The following is a 13,388-nucleotide window of genomic DNA, read 5'->3' as shown; positions in this document are numbered from 1 at the left end:
ATGGGTTCTTCGGTGTGAATGGCTTCCTTCTTTGTCTATGGCATCTTTCTCTGCAGACTCTTAGGTTTAAGCTTTCCCTGTTCTAAGTCAGTCTTCCATCTTCTAAAGATGTGTTGACACTTATCTTCTTTGTCTCCTCTTCTTTTATCTTAGTCACTGTGAGTCTGTATTATTACTATTCTTTTCCTATCATTATTCTGGAATTTTAGCAGGGAGTGGCAACATATGTACATGTTTCATCACCATTTAACCACAGATGACTTCCATTTCATATTTTCTTCATATTCTCCTTATTTTCCTCCATCATTATCATCATCATTTGTGGTGTGACACATAGGAATTCCTATGAGTCTTTGGTTCTAACTCAGCAAATGAAGGTTCCCCCCGACCTTTTTTTTTTGAGACAGAGTCTCATTCTGTTGCCCAAGCTGGAGTGCAATAGTGCAATCTTGGTTCACTATAACCTCTGCCCTCCCAGGCTCAAGTGATTCTCATGCCTCAGCCTCCCAAGTAGCTGGAATTACTGGCATGTGCCACCATGACTGGATAATTTTTGTATTTTTAGTAGAGACGGGGGTTTCACCATGTTGTCCAGGCTGGTCTCGAACTCCTGGCCTCAAGTGATCCACCTGCCTTGGCCTCCCAAAGTAGCAGCAAATGAAGTTTCTATTGAAGAAAACGGGGCTATAGCATAGGCTTCCTCATCATGTTAGGAACAAGAACACATTTTTACCTATCTCACTATTCAAATAACACAAGGTGGGCCACCTGTACCAGGGAACAGTGAGTTGGAAGAATGGAGAGTAAAGCTGCACATAGAAAGTGATTTGGGATTGTGTGTGTGTGTATGTGTGTGTGTGTGTATGGTGGGGTAGGGGGTGGGAGGGTTGAATCAGGGGTGTGGGGAGAAACAATAATTTACAACCTTAAATAAAATAGTCTGGACTAATCAATTCCCAGTTTTAATGAAAATGACATGTACTAGGAGACTCAAATATAATTCGTCTAAGTGATCCCTCTGAAAATGACTCCATATAACAAGGAGAAATTTAGAATATTAACAATGGAATGCATGTTTATTTAGAAAGGGTAATGGCATATACTTGAAATTTCATATACTTGAAATTTCTATTGCCATAGTGCTTTGGGTTTACCAAATAAATTTACAAATGGGATATTACCTTATTTGATCTTTACAACAACCCCAGGATGTGGCAGATGAAGAACAGGCCTAGAAAGCCTACAGTGTGACATGCTGGAGGTCACCGAGCTCTGTAGAAGGGGAGCGGGGATTGAAGCGAGATTTCCTGGCTCCTAGTCCAGCTTTTTTCTAGCTATTTTGAAAATTCTCCATTTTACCTCTTACAGAAAAGGTGTAAGGAAGGGGGGCAAAAACTAAAAAAAAATCCCAAAACAAACCAAAAAAACACCACTGGGACGAATTGAGATTTCACTTTGAGTTTGAGTTTTTAAAGAAAAAGTTCAAAACATTTTAAGTAGTAAGATGGTATATACTTGGTAAAATGCACTTTCTTGTGTTGAAGGAAAAGGCTTATCTTAGAAGGTTGGTTGGATTACTTGATATCAAAAGTTTCTTTAAATAAAATATCTTATGGTCTAAACAAGGCAAAAAGCATAGGAATTCAGTTTTCAATGAAAGAAAAATGTATTTAAGTAAAAACATGGAGCAACCTCTCCCCGCTGCCCCAAACTCCAATACATTGAAAAACACCTTACAACGAGAAAAGCATTAAACTGTCAGGAGAGCTGGATTCTGTCTCTAGCAGTGTCCCTGACTGCCAGGACACCTTGGGAAAGTCACTTGCCCTTTTTTAGATACAGTTTTCTCAAGTGATGAACAATGAAGAGTGAGACCTAGATGATCCTCTAGCCCTAATATTTTAGGATTCTAAAATTGAAAATAATTCCATTAATTTTATGAACCCTAAATTGCTGCTATCTTTTCCCTTGAAACTACTAAACCCACTAACATATATTCCATGATTTTTATTGTATTAAAATAAAATATTTTATATATAGTAATTCATGCTTAAAGTAAATATATAGACTCTATTATCGATGATAATTTAAAACATTCTATCCTGTTAGTGAATGCTAATTGTAAATAATCATTGAAAAATGCAGTTTCTTTCCTCTACATTTTAAATTCAACGTTTACTTATTTATTCATTTATTCCACAAATATTTATTAGATTTGTGGAACTATAGTCACTTATATTTTATTTTATTTATTTATTTTTATTTTTGAGACAGGGTCTGGCTCTGTTGCTCAGGCTGGAGTGTAATTGCAATCATAGCTCACTGCAGCCTCTGACTCCTGGGCTCAGGTCACCCTCCTGCCCCAGACTCTGAAGTAGCTGGGGATATAGGTGCACACTACTATGCTCGGCTAATTGTTTGTATTTTTTTGTAGAGATGGGGTCTTGCCATGTTGCCCAGGTTGGTCTCAAACCTCTGACCTCAAGCATTCCTCCTACCTCAGCCTCCCAAAGTGCTGGGATTACAGAGATGAGCCACTGTGCCTAGCCTTATGTTTTAGATCAGTATGTTATTACTATTCTACTGTTTTTGAAAACTATAGAAATACAAAACAGTATGATTTAGTGCAGGGTTTCTTTACCTTGGCACTATTAACATTTTGGCTTGATGATTCTTTGTTGCGGGTGGCTGTCCTGTGCATTGTAGGATGCTTAGCAGCATTCCTGGCCTCTGCCCATTAGATGTCAGTAGTGAGCCCCCATCCCCCACCAGCTAGGGACAACCAAAAATGTCTCCAGACGTTGCCAAATGTTCCATGGGGGGCAAAATCGCCCTGATTGAGAACCATTGGTTTAGTGGAAGCAGAATGGTGCTTTCAGATTAGAGAGACATGCATTTGAAGTCTGGAGCAACATTTGCCATCTATATGATCTTTGGCAAGTTACTTAGCCCTCTAAGCCTCAGATTCCCCATCTAAAAATGGGGATAACACCTGCCATGGTTAATTTTATATGTCAACGTGACTAGACCATGGGATGCCCTGATATCTACTTAGACATTATTCCTGCGTGTGTCTCTGAGGGTGTGTTCTGAAGAAATTAGCATTTGAACTGGTAGACAGAATAAAGCAGATTGCTGTACCCAATGTGAGTGGGCATAATTCAATCCATTGGGGACCTGAACAGAACAAAAAGGCAGGGGGAGGAAGAATTCCTTCTCTCTCTCTGCCTATCTGTTTGAGTTGGGACATTGATATTCTGCCATTGGACTGGGACTTAACACCATCAGCCCTCCAATTCTTAGGACTTCAGACTTGGACTAGAACTCACATCATTGGTTCTCAGGTCTTCAGACTTGAATGGGAACTATACAGTTGGCTCTCCTGGTTTTCCAATTTGCTGACTGCAGATCTTGGAACTGGCTCCATTAACGTGAACTAAGTCCTCATTATCTATATCTGTCTACTTACCTACCTACCTAGCTATCTCCTTTTGATTCTGTTTCTCTGGAGAACCTTGACTAATAAAACATCTAATTCAGTTTTGTGAGACTTAGAAAAAATGATACCTGTAAATCTGCCTGATACCTAGGAGATGCTCAATAAATTTTAATTCTTTTTTCTCTCATCTTCCAGATAAGTTAAGTTGTGATTATTGAATCAACAACTTAGATTCTCAGAAAATAATGTAATTTAAGTTTTGCTGTGAGGTCAGAAAAATTGTCCAGTAGAACATTAAAGTCCATTCTGGCCACACATTTAGGCTCCTTTTAATGCCAGGAGTGTTTCCGACATTCACCACATGTAACAATGGAATTAGGCACATGGAATGCTATCCTATTTTCTTACAAATGGTACAACTTAAAGGGGAAGCAAGAATTATCAAAAGTGTTGTGTGTCATAAGGCTCATTTCTTTTTGACTTTGTTTGTTACAGCAACATGCACAGCTAATTAAATTTGAGAAAATATTTATCTTTGAATCTGTCCGCATGATCTCACAAGTTCCCTTCATTTCCCTAAATCTAAATGTAGCTGAATGAATCAACAGGAAAGAATGTCCAGTTGGTGAGAGCTTGCATCACTCATTCATTTCTTTAAATTCATTCACTGAGTGCTTACTAAACACTGCCTAAGTACAGGGACATATAGTTTCTGTCTTAAGAGTTTCTGCATGTGGAAAATCTCAAATTGCTTTTCCTCTGGTCTCACACCACACTACCATCAACACAGAAGACTTCTGTGACCAAATGTGGAAGATTTTTCGTCATCAACATGCAAGCAATCAACTCTGCAGCAGGCACCAGCTGAGTGTCTTCCAAATGAATTCTGACACTGTGTAAGTGGAGATAGCGTCAGATCCCACAGGTTGAGGGCTCAGTCTCACAAGACATCTTCCCTTTCCCAGATACCAGTCACAAGATCAGGCCTCCAGAACTTCGGACTGACTGGTTTCAAGTTGGGCTTCCATGACTCCCTCTTTGGGTTTGATTAATTTGCTAGAGTGGGTCACAGAACTCAGGGAAACACCTACTTGGGTTTACTGGTTTATAATAAAGGATATTACAAAGGATACAAATGAAGAGATGCAAAGGGCGAGGTATGGGGGAAGGGGCACAGAGATTCCAAGCCCTCCCCAGAACACACCCTCTAGGAACCTCCATAGGTTCAGTTATCTTGTAATTTCTTCAAACCTTGTCCCCTTGCGCCTTTTATGGAGACTTCATAAAAGGATAGGCACCATTGACAACCACATAGAAATGTGTTTAGACAAAAAGGGTATGCTTTAGTGCTCAAAGGCGGAGTAGGGAAACCCAGCAAGGCCCATCTGTTCAGATTCTTTTTGGCCTCTTTTTTTTTTCCTTTGAGGTGGGTCTCACTCTGACTGTGAGGCCGGAGTGCAGTGGTGTGATTTCGACCCCTGGGCCCAAGCGTGCTCCCTGCTCAACCTCCCAAGTAGTTGGGGTTACAGGCGATTGCCTCCACACTTGGGTAATTAGATTTTTTTTTTTTTTTTCCTATGTTGCCCAGGCTGGTCTTGAACTCCTGGGTTCAAATGATTCTCCCACCTTGACCTCCCAAAGTGCTGAGATTACAGGCATGAGTCACTGTGCTGGGTTCCTTCTTGGCCTCTCCGTGCAACATTCCTTCCTCCAGAATATGGAAGAGAACCCTTTCTGAAATGGGGGGTCTTATGACCTACGATCTCACAAGGTAGGTAAAGGCAGGGGAAGATTAGAGTCCTGCCTTGGGGAGAAAAAGTAGCAGGTAAAAAAACAGAAGATTAGAGAGAGAGATCCTGTTATTCTGAGGTCCACTTATGAGGCCTAAAGTGCACCAACATTATAACATTATAACAAGGTCTATGGGAGTTATGAGACAGGAACCATGGATGAAACATATATATGTGTGTGTGTATAGATACATATATGTATATAATGTATATATGTATATAGATAAATGTATACATATATAGATACATGTATATAAGTACATAGATACATATATACATATGTAGTATACATATATGTATATACTATATATGTGTACCTGGAGATAGTGTCAGATCCCACAGATTGAGGGCTATATGTATACTGTATATGTATATATGTATCTATATACTTATATACATGTATCTACATATGTATTACATACACATATCTATGTATCTATATACTAATAATGTATCTATAAATATATAATATATTTATATAAAATCATATAGTGTAATGTGATGATTACATACATAATGCAATGGAAAGAGAGATCGGAAGCATTTTTAAGTTAGGTAGTTAATAATAGCTAACTTTACTATGTCCTAAGTGCTTAAGTTCTAGGCACTATTCTAAGAGCTTTGCACACACATATTCTTTAGATCTTCTGAACAATTCTATCAGGTAAGCACATTATTGTAATCATTTCACTAGTAAGGAAACTCAGGCATAAAGATCAAGTAACTTGTTCAAGGTTACACAGCCAAGAAATGGCAGAGCAGATATTTAACAATTCTGTTTGATTTCAGGTCTGTGTTCTTAACTACAGTGTTCTTAACTACTGCATAGAGATGACCTCCAGAGAAGGTAATTCTTGATCTGAGGTTTGAAAACTAATAAACAGTAGTTAGCTGTATGAAGGATGAGAAGTGTACTCTACAGGGTGGCAGGCAGCAGCATGGGTGAAGCTGCAGAAGCATCGAGTCTCCAGGATGTTAATATTTGGTTCTCTAGACTGTCAATAGGGGAAGTGGGCTGCGGTAGACAAGGCTCAAAAGCAAGCAGATAGCCATATTGTAAAAGTCATAGTGCATTAAAAAAAAATTAAAAATTCCAGCCATAAAGCTATAGGGACCCAAATAATTATTGTAAGTGTGTATGTGTGTGCATGCATGTGTGTATGTCTCTGTGTGTGTGCACACATTTGTGGACAGGGGTGATGATATAACCAGATTTGCATGTGTGACAGCTGTGTGGAGGACAGACCAGTAGCATGACCTGTGAGAGACAATTGTAACATCAAGGTGAGGTGGTCAGAGCCTTACATTTTGGCTGTGGTCTTGGGGGTGGAGAAAAGAGGGATAGATCCAGGCTGTACTGGTTTGTGAGAGCTGTTGGTTACATCTCAAGAATTTTTTGAGTTGGTTGTTAAAGCCATCAATTAAAAATTAAATTACATACATGTATAATTAAATTAATTATATTAAAAACAAAGAAAATAAATAGTAAAAACTCATCACTTCATAATTATTTTACTATTATCTACTCTTTTGAGGTTTTTTACATCTATTATATCTGTTGGTGGAAATGCCATATGTGTTCTGCATGTCTCTTCCTGATTCTGTTCAGTGATGTCACATTGGTACCTTAAAATAAATAGCAACAGGAGGCAGAGAAACTGTAGGCATACAGGGGTGGGTCCCTGGCAAAATCCCACCTTCAAGCTGAAAAGCCTGAAACCCACAGCCCAAAGTGAAAACTTCCATTCTCTCCCGATTGTTTCTTTCTGAATAATGTCTTTTTATAATAGAATATTGCCTTTTCCAAAACTACCTACGGCCTGCCCTGTCCCCATCCTGTGCCTGTAAAGACCCCAGAACTCAGCCAGCAGAGGGAAGAAACAGCTAGATGTCGGGAAGAAGCGCCTGGACATAGGAGAGAGGTGGCTTGATTCAGAGGAGAGGGATCTTCCCTTTCCATTCCCTTTCCAGCTCCCCTGTCCACGGAGAGCCGCTTTCATCACTGAAAAAAAAAAACAAATCTCCACATTAACCATCCTTCAATTCATCTGTGTGACCTCATTCCTCTTGGGCACTGGACAAGAACTCGAACACACTACATGCAGGTACCCAAAAAGGCAGTCGCACTGGCCCTTTGCCCTTGCTGGCGGAAGGCAGCTGCCCCACGTGATGAGGCAAACGGCTCACTGAGCTGATAACACACTGCTGTCTGCAGATGGTGGAGCTAAAAGAGTATGGTTACATGCCCTCTGGGCTTGGGGTGGCAGGTGCCCTCACCTGGACGCTGGTGAGGGGCCTACATGGAGTTTTCTCCTGCTGGTGCCAAAGTGGCCAGTTCCTACCCTCGCTTGCTCAGGTTCCTGCACTCATTCACTTGCACAATCCCTCCTGCAAGGGATTGAGCAGGGCAGGCTGAGTAAACAGGGAAACCCTGCCACGAGTTCCATGAAGGGGTCAAGAAAATATCCTGCATCAAAATCATTTGTGGTGGGAGGATCAATCACACCATGAAAACCATCAGGTGTCATCCACCTCTCCCTCTCTCAGAGAATGGGTTTTTCATTTACCAAAACACAACTGGATAGTTCTAAGAAATAATTAAAAAAAAAAAAAAAAAAAAACAGGTAAAACTTAATGACGAATTAGATATTGTAGGAATATGAGAAGGAAAAGTCTTGAGTTATCACATTTCTAATTTGAGCAACTTAGTAAATGGTGGTATTAATTACCAAGGTGAAGGATTATAGGAGGAAGGTTTGGTTTTAGAAGAAAGATAGTGAATTAGTTTTGGGCTTGTTGAATTTGAGTAGAGATATCTAGTAGATACTTGGGTAAATAGGTCTGGAGGTAAGCATGGAGTTTGGGGTTACAGATGTAGTTTGGATGCTGTAGCATGAGCAATTATTCAACCAGTGGAGCAGAGAGCTGGAGCCAGAACTCTGGGGAGTGAAGATCATTAGGCACCATCAGAGGTGGGAAGAGCTAAAGATACAAACAGTGAGAGAAACAAGAGTTACATGAGAACAGGGAAGTGTTAAATGTCACAGAGAGTTCAAAGCAAACAAAGTCAGGAAATTATCCGCTGCCTCTGGAAGTGCAGAGGTTATTGAGGAGCTCAGGGAGAGCCGTTTTGTTGCCGTGGTGTCGCTGGATGCCAGCCTGCAGTGATTGGAGAGTGAACAGGCAGTGATGAAGTGAGGACAGTGAGTGTAGACCACTCTAAAACTGATTGGTTGTGCAAAGGAGAGTAAGGTAGTAGCTTAAAGGGAATGTGCAGTTACAGGAAATTTATATTTGTATTTGAATGTGATCATTCAGATTCCCTTCCCTTTCCTTCCCTTCCCTTCTTCCCTTCCCTTCCCTTCTTCCCTTCCCTTCCCTTCCCTTCCCTTCCCTTCCCTTCCCTTCCCTTCTTTCCTTTCCTTTCCTCTGTCTTTTTTTTTTTTTTTTGAGACAGAGTCTCACTCTGTTTTCCAAGCTGGAGTGCAGTGGCGTGATCCAGGCTCACTGCAACCTCCGCCTCCCGGGTTCAAGCGATTCTCGTGTCTCAGCCTCCTGAGTAGCTGGGATTACAGGCATGCACCACCAAACCCAGCTAATTTTTTTGTATTTTTAGTAGAGATAGGGTTTCACCATATTGGTCAGGCTGGTCTCAAACTCCTGACCTCAGGTGATCCACCTGCCTCAGCCCCCTAAAATTACTGGGATTACAGGCATGAGCCACTGTGCCCGGCCCCAGATTTTCCTTCTGTGCTGAAGGGAAAGGACAGGTAAATAAGGAAAAATTGAAGATAAAGGGTAAGAGAGGAGATATGGTAAACAATGGTGACCCCCAGTAAACCGCAACTTCTGGGCTTCATTTCCCTGTGACGTGGGCCTTAACATTGCTTTGACCAATGTGACATTAGCAAGCATGATGCCAGCAGAAACTTGGTAAACCTTTGCACATTGGAGTTTTTCCTCTTGGTGGAAGCTATCAGCCGTGCTGTACAAAAGCTTGAACCAGACTACTGAATGATGAAAGACCACATGGCCAGAACCTTGCAGGATAACAGACCCTCCTGGATGATTCAGCCCCAGATGTGCTCCTAGCTCACTGAAGCCAAATGAATTAACTCCAGACAAAATCAGCAGAAGAATCATGCAGTCGAGCCCAATCCAGATTGAATAATTATGAGCAAATAAAGGGATGTGATTTTAAGCCATTTAATGTGAGGGCATACTGTTTTACAGCAACTGATAACCACAACAAGGAAAAACAGATCAGTTGCCAAAACCATTAGCAAGAAAATATTTCATAACAATTAAAGCCATAAGTTTTGAAATAGGATGTCATAGGCTCTGATACTTAATTTGCATAATTGAGCAAATTGTGTAGCTTTTGGGGTCTTCAGTTCATTGTCTATAAAATGGTATGAAGATTAAGTGAGACGATACCATCTTAGTAAGTCCTGGATACATATTTACTGGTCTACTATTAAAGCACATGTGAGCCGGGCGGGGTGGCTCAAGCCTGTAATCCCAGCACTTTGGGAGGCCGAGACGGGCGGATCACGAGGTCAGGAGATCGAGACCATCCTGGCTAACACTGTGAAACGCCGTCTCTACTAAAAAATACAAAAAACTAGCCGGGCGAGGTGGCGGGCGCCTGTAGTCCCAGCTACTCCGGAGGCTGAGGCAGGAGAATGGCGTAAACCTGGGAGGCGGAGCTTGCAGTGAGCTGAGATCCGGCCACTGCACTCCAGCCTGGGCCACAGAGCGAGACTCCGTCTCACAAAAAATAAATAAATAAATAAATAAAGCACATGTGAAAGGTTTAACTCCAAAGAGAAGGAGGAACTCTTTATTCTTTAACACAAAAGGGAGGAAAGTTTAACTGTAAGGGTGTCTTGAGGCAGGGTTCCAAGGAGTATTAACGTATTAAGATGGATTTAGTTATACCTTCCTTATATTTATTTAGCATTTCACAATTTATGAAGTGTTTTCTTATATACTCTCTCATTTGATTCAATAAAGAAAGGAGGGATATAATTTTTAAGTGTAAAGAAACAGAAGCTTGAAGAGTCTAAATTATTTGGCTGAATGTACAAGGCTTAAGAGGTGAGCAAGAATTAGAAATGCTGAGCTTTGGACTCAGTAGCCAATATTCTCCCCAAACAGACCAGTGAACGGCTATAGACTGGAAGCCAGAAGTTCTGGCTTTGGGCCCTGGCTTTGCCAAGTACTAAATACTACGTTGAACAAATTACTCTCTCTCCAAACTTCATCTATCGGATGGGAATAACAGTTCCTTCCAATGTCAAAGTAGTCACTGAGGTGAGGAAGCTCTTTGCAAACTCTGAAGTACCTTACACATGCAAATGCTTATTATTTCCATTGTTCTACCTGCTGCCTCTCATTGGTAACATCATTAGAGTCATTTATTTCTTGTATTAACTACATATGTCTTGAATTAAGTGTGATATAAGGGAAAGGAACCTTAGTGTTTCTCCTCCCCTTTTCCATATCTTCCTCCCCTAGGGGATTTCAAGCTTCCCAGGAGCTAGTTCCAGAACATATTTACTTTTAGTTCACTCATTAAACACAAACTCACCTATCCTATATTCTATACTTGTAAATCTTTGTTTTTTGCATGCATCTAAACCATATTGAGGAAATAAGAATATTCCTGAATTAGGGCTGGGCATGGTGGCTCATGCCTGCAATCCCACCACTTTGGGAGGCTGAGGCGGGCAGATCACTTGAGGTCAGGAGTTTGAGACCAGCCTGGCCAACATGGTAAAACCCTGTCTCTACTGAAAACACAAAAATTAGCTGGGCATGATGGCAGGCGCCTGTAATCCCAGCCACTCGGGAGGCTGAGGCAGGAGAATTGCTTGAACCCGGGAAGCGGAGGTTGAAGTGAGCCACGATTGAGCCACCACACTCCAGCGTGGGCAATAGAGTGAGACTCTATCTAAAAGCAACAACAAAAAATTATTCCTGAATTAATATCTTTCTATTCTCAGGTAAGAGGTATGTTCACATTGTTCTTAATCCAAAAGGAGCTATCAAATGCTGAGAATCCTGGCGTGGCTGTATGGAAGACATTTTAAGGCACAGAACAAGTCTAGGGATTGTCATATAACCTCAGATGGCCACTTGTGCAGGCTTTTTGAGAGCCAACATTTACTGCATGGTCCCTGATTATTACTGAGTCCAAAGATGGAACTATTTTTTAAGAGTTTTTTCCATCCTGTAATTGAAAACAAAATTTAAATGCAGAGTATGGTCATGTCATTTAGAATGATCCAAGCAGGAAACCCCTCCAAGTTTCAATTATAAAGAAGATGCCTATGTTTTATTTTTGAAGGACCCTGTGGGACAATCCAGTATCTAGCCTATGCAACGCCTTGTGTTCTTCCATCGTGTTCCACGTTGTCCTTCAGACTAGTCACTGGGCATTTTTGTCTCACTGAGCTAATTGTATTTGCCACATATTGATCAAAAATAATTTCATGGCCTTTAGCTTCTTATTTTAAGAACTGAGCAAATGTGCTGATTTGTGTAAGTAAGACAGAATGGAGAACTTTCCTGGGAAATGAGAGATATTTTGAAAACAACTGTCATATTGAAGACTCAGGGAGGCTTAATTAGCTGATGCTTGCAAAGTACTTTGAAAAATCAAAACCATGATGTCCTTGCTAAGTATGATGAATACCATTTATTCTTGGATGAGTAAAAAGTCATTTATTCTGAGACATTCGAGTTTGGTGTGCACTGACTACAAAATACAGATTATTTTTGCAGAAATAGAAAATAAAACTCCAGATGAAAAATGCAAAGAATGAGACAAATTTTGGAACACACAGAGTTATTATTCTCAAAGACTTAAATATGCAGTATTGATGTGAAACTAAATAAATATTATTTTGCTCAAATGCATGAGCTTATTCAAAGGCAGCCGCATAGTTTAAAGGACAGTTGGTATGGAACTGGAAGATCTAAGTTCCAGAGTTGAACTGCCTTTTACCAGCTAAGAGACTTTAGTCAAGTCACTGGTTTCTTCATCTACAAAAGAGGAAAAATAATAATGCATTTTCTTATCTATCTTCTGGAGTTGTTTTGAGATTCAAATGTGATCCTACAGTTATTTGGTAATTTCACCAACTGTAAAACTGAAATGAAAGATGTTATATCTTTGAAACACTCATAAGGCAGAAAATGGCTTAATAACCCCAATAATGAATAATTCAGACGCTTTAATTCATCCCTTTACTAGAGTCCTTAGGTTATTTCTTTCTTTCCTTCATCCCACTATTTCTTTTCATGGATTTAGAGAGGTTAAAGATGAGGGATGATGGGTAACTGGAAGGAGAGCCCTTTCCTTCTGTTAGGAACAGGGTGTATCATTACAAAACTTTCAGGAGAACCTCAGCTGGAATTTTAAAAGATGATAGCTAGACAGCATTTTATACAGAACATCCAGCATTTGAATTTCAAATGCCTAGAGTTTTTCTATTGGCTGACTCATGTACCATTAAAACAAATCTCCAGAGGAATCATTTGTCATGGCAGAAATAGGTCTCCCATTAAGAGCCAAACGCCCACAAATATCAACTCTATTCTAACTCTCTTGGGTAGTTGCCTTGAGACAATTTCTTACATTTCTTATTTAATAGGTATAAATATTGTGGTAGAGATTGCTGTAAATTCTTTGCTATTTCTCCTGTTGAGAGGTGGAGTCTAATTCTCCTTCCCTTGAATCTGGATTGGGTTTAGTGACTTACTTGGCCAGTTGATTGAGACAGAAATGATGTTCTGGGACTTCTGAGGCTAGGTCATAAGAAACCTTGGAACTTTTACCTGGATCTCCTGGAAAACTCATTTTGGGAGCCTTGAGCAATTTTCTGAAACTGTCATGTCACAGAAGACACTTCAACCATTCTACCAATCCCAGCTTTGCATCTGTCTTCGCAAATGCACATATGAGTGGAGAGATCTTGGGCCACTCCGGATCAGCTCATCTCCTAGCTGAGTGCCTCTGAGAGGCCTGCCCAAATTTCTGACCCACCAGATCTTGAGACATTATGAAACAGTTGTTTTGAGTTACTAAGTTTGTAAGTGGCAATATATAATTGGCTATAAACATTAAATATTTTTGTGTGGAATAGCACTCA

The 13,388-nt window shown here is 40.4% G+C and overlaps 1 protein-coding gene across 4 annotated transcripts in view; it reads right to left on the bottom strand.

The window, feature by feature from the left end:
- The window catches only part of SPARCL1 (SPARC like 1), a 55,952-nt gene that overhangs the window by 29,320 nt on the left and 13,244 nt on the right, over positions 1-13,388 (bottom strand). The window contains exon 2 of one of the 4 annotated variants that reach the window (XM_023198112.2): positions 13,283-13,287. The exons of 2 other annotated variants lie outside the window; for them this stretch is intronic. The gene's annotated coding sequence lies outside the window, so the exon portion shown is untranslated. Of the gene's footprint in view, positions 1-1,515; positions 1,618-13,282; positions 13,288-13,388 lie in introns of all 4 variants that reach the window. One more of the 4 variants, XM_023198110.2, reaches the window with a different exon arrangement.

Source organism: Piliocolobus tephrosceles, chromosome 3 (genome assembly GCF_002776525.5).
Source record: "Piliocolobus tephrosceles isolate RC106 chromosome 3, ASM277652v3, whole genome shotgun sequence".
Classification (NCBI taxonomy): domain Eukaryota; kingdom Metazoa; phylum Chordata; class Mammalia; order Primates; family Cercopithecidae; genus Piliocolobus; species Piliocolobus tephrosceles.
Note: the sequence above shows the minus strand (reverse complement) of the source record. Positions and strands in the feature narration are given on the sequence as shown.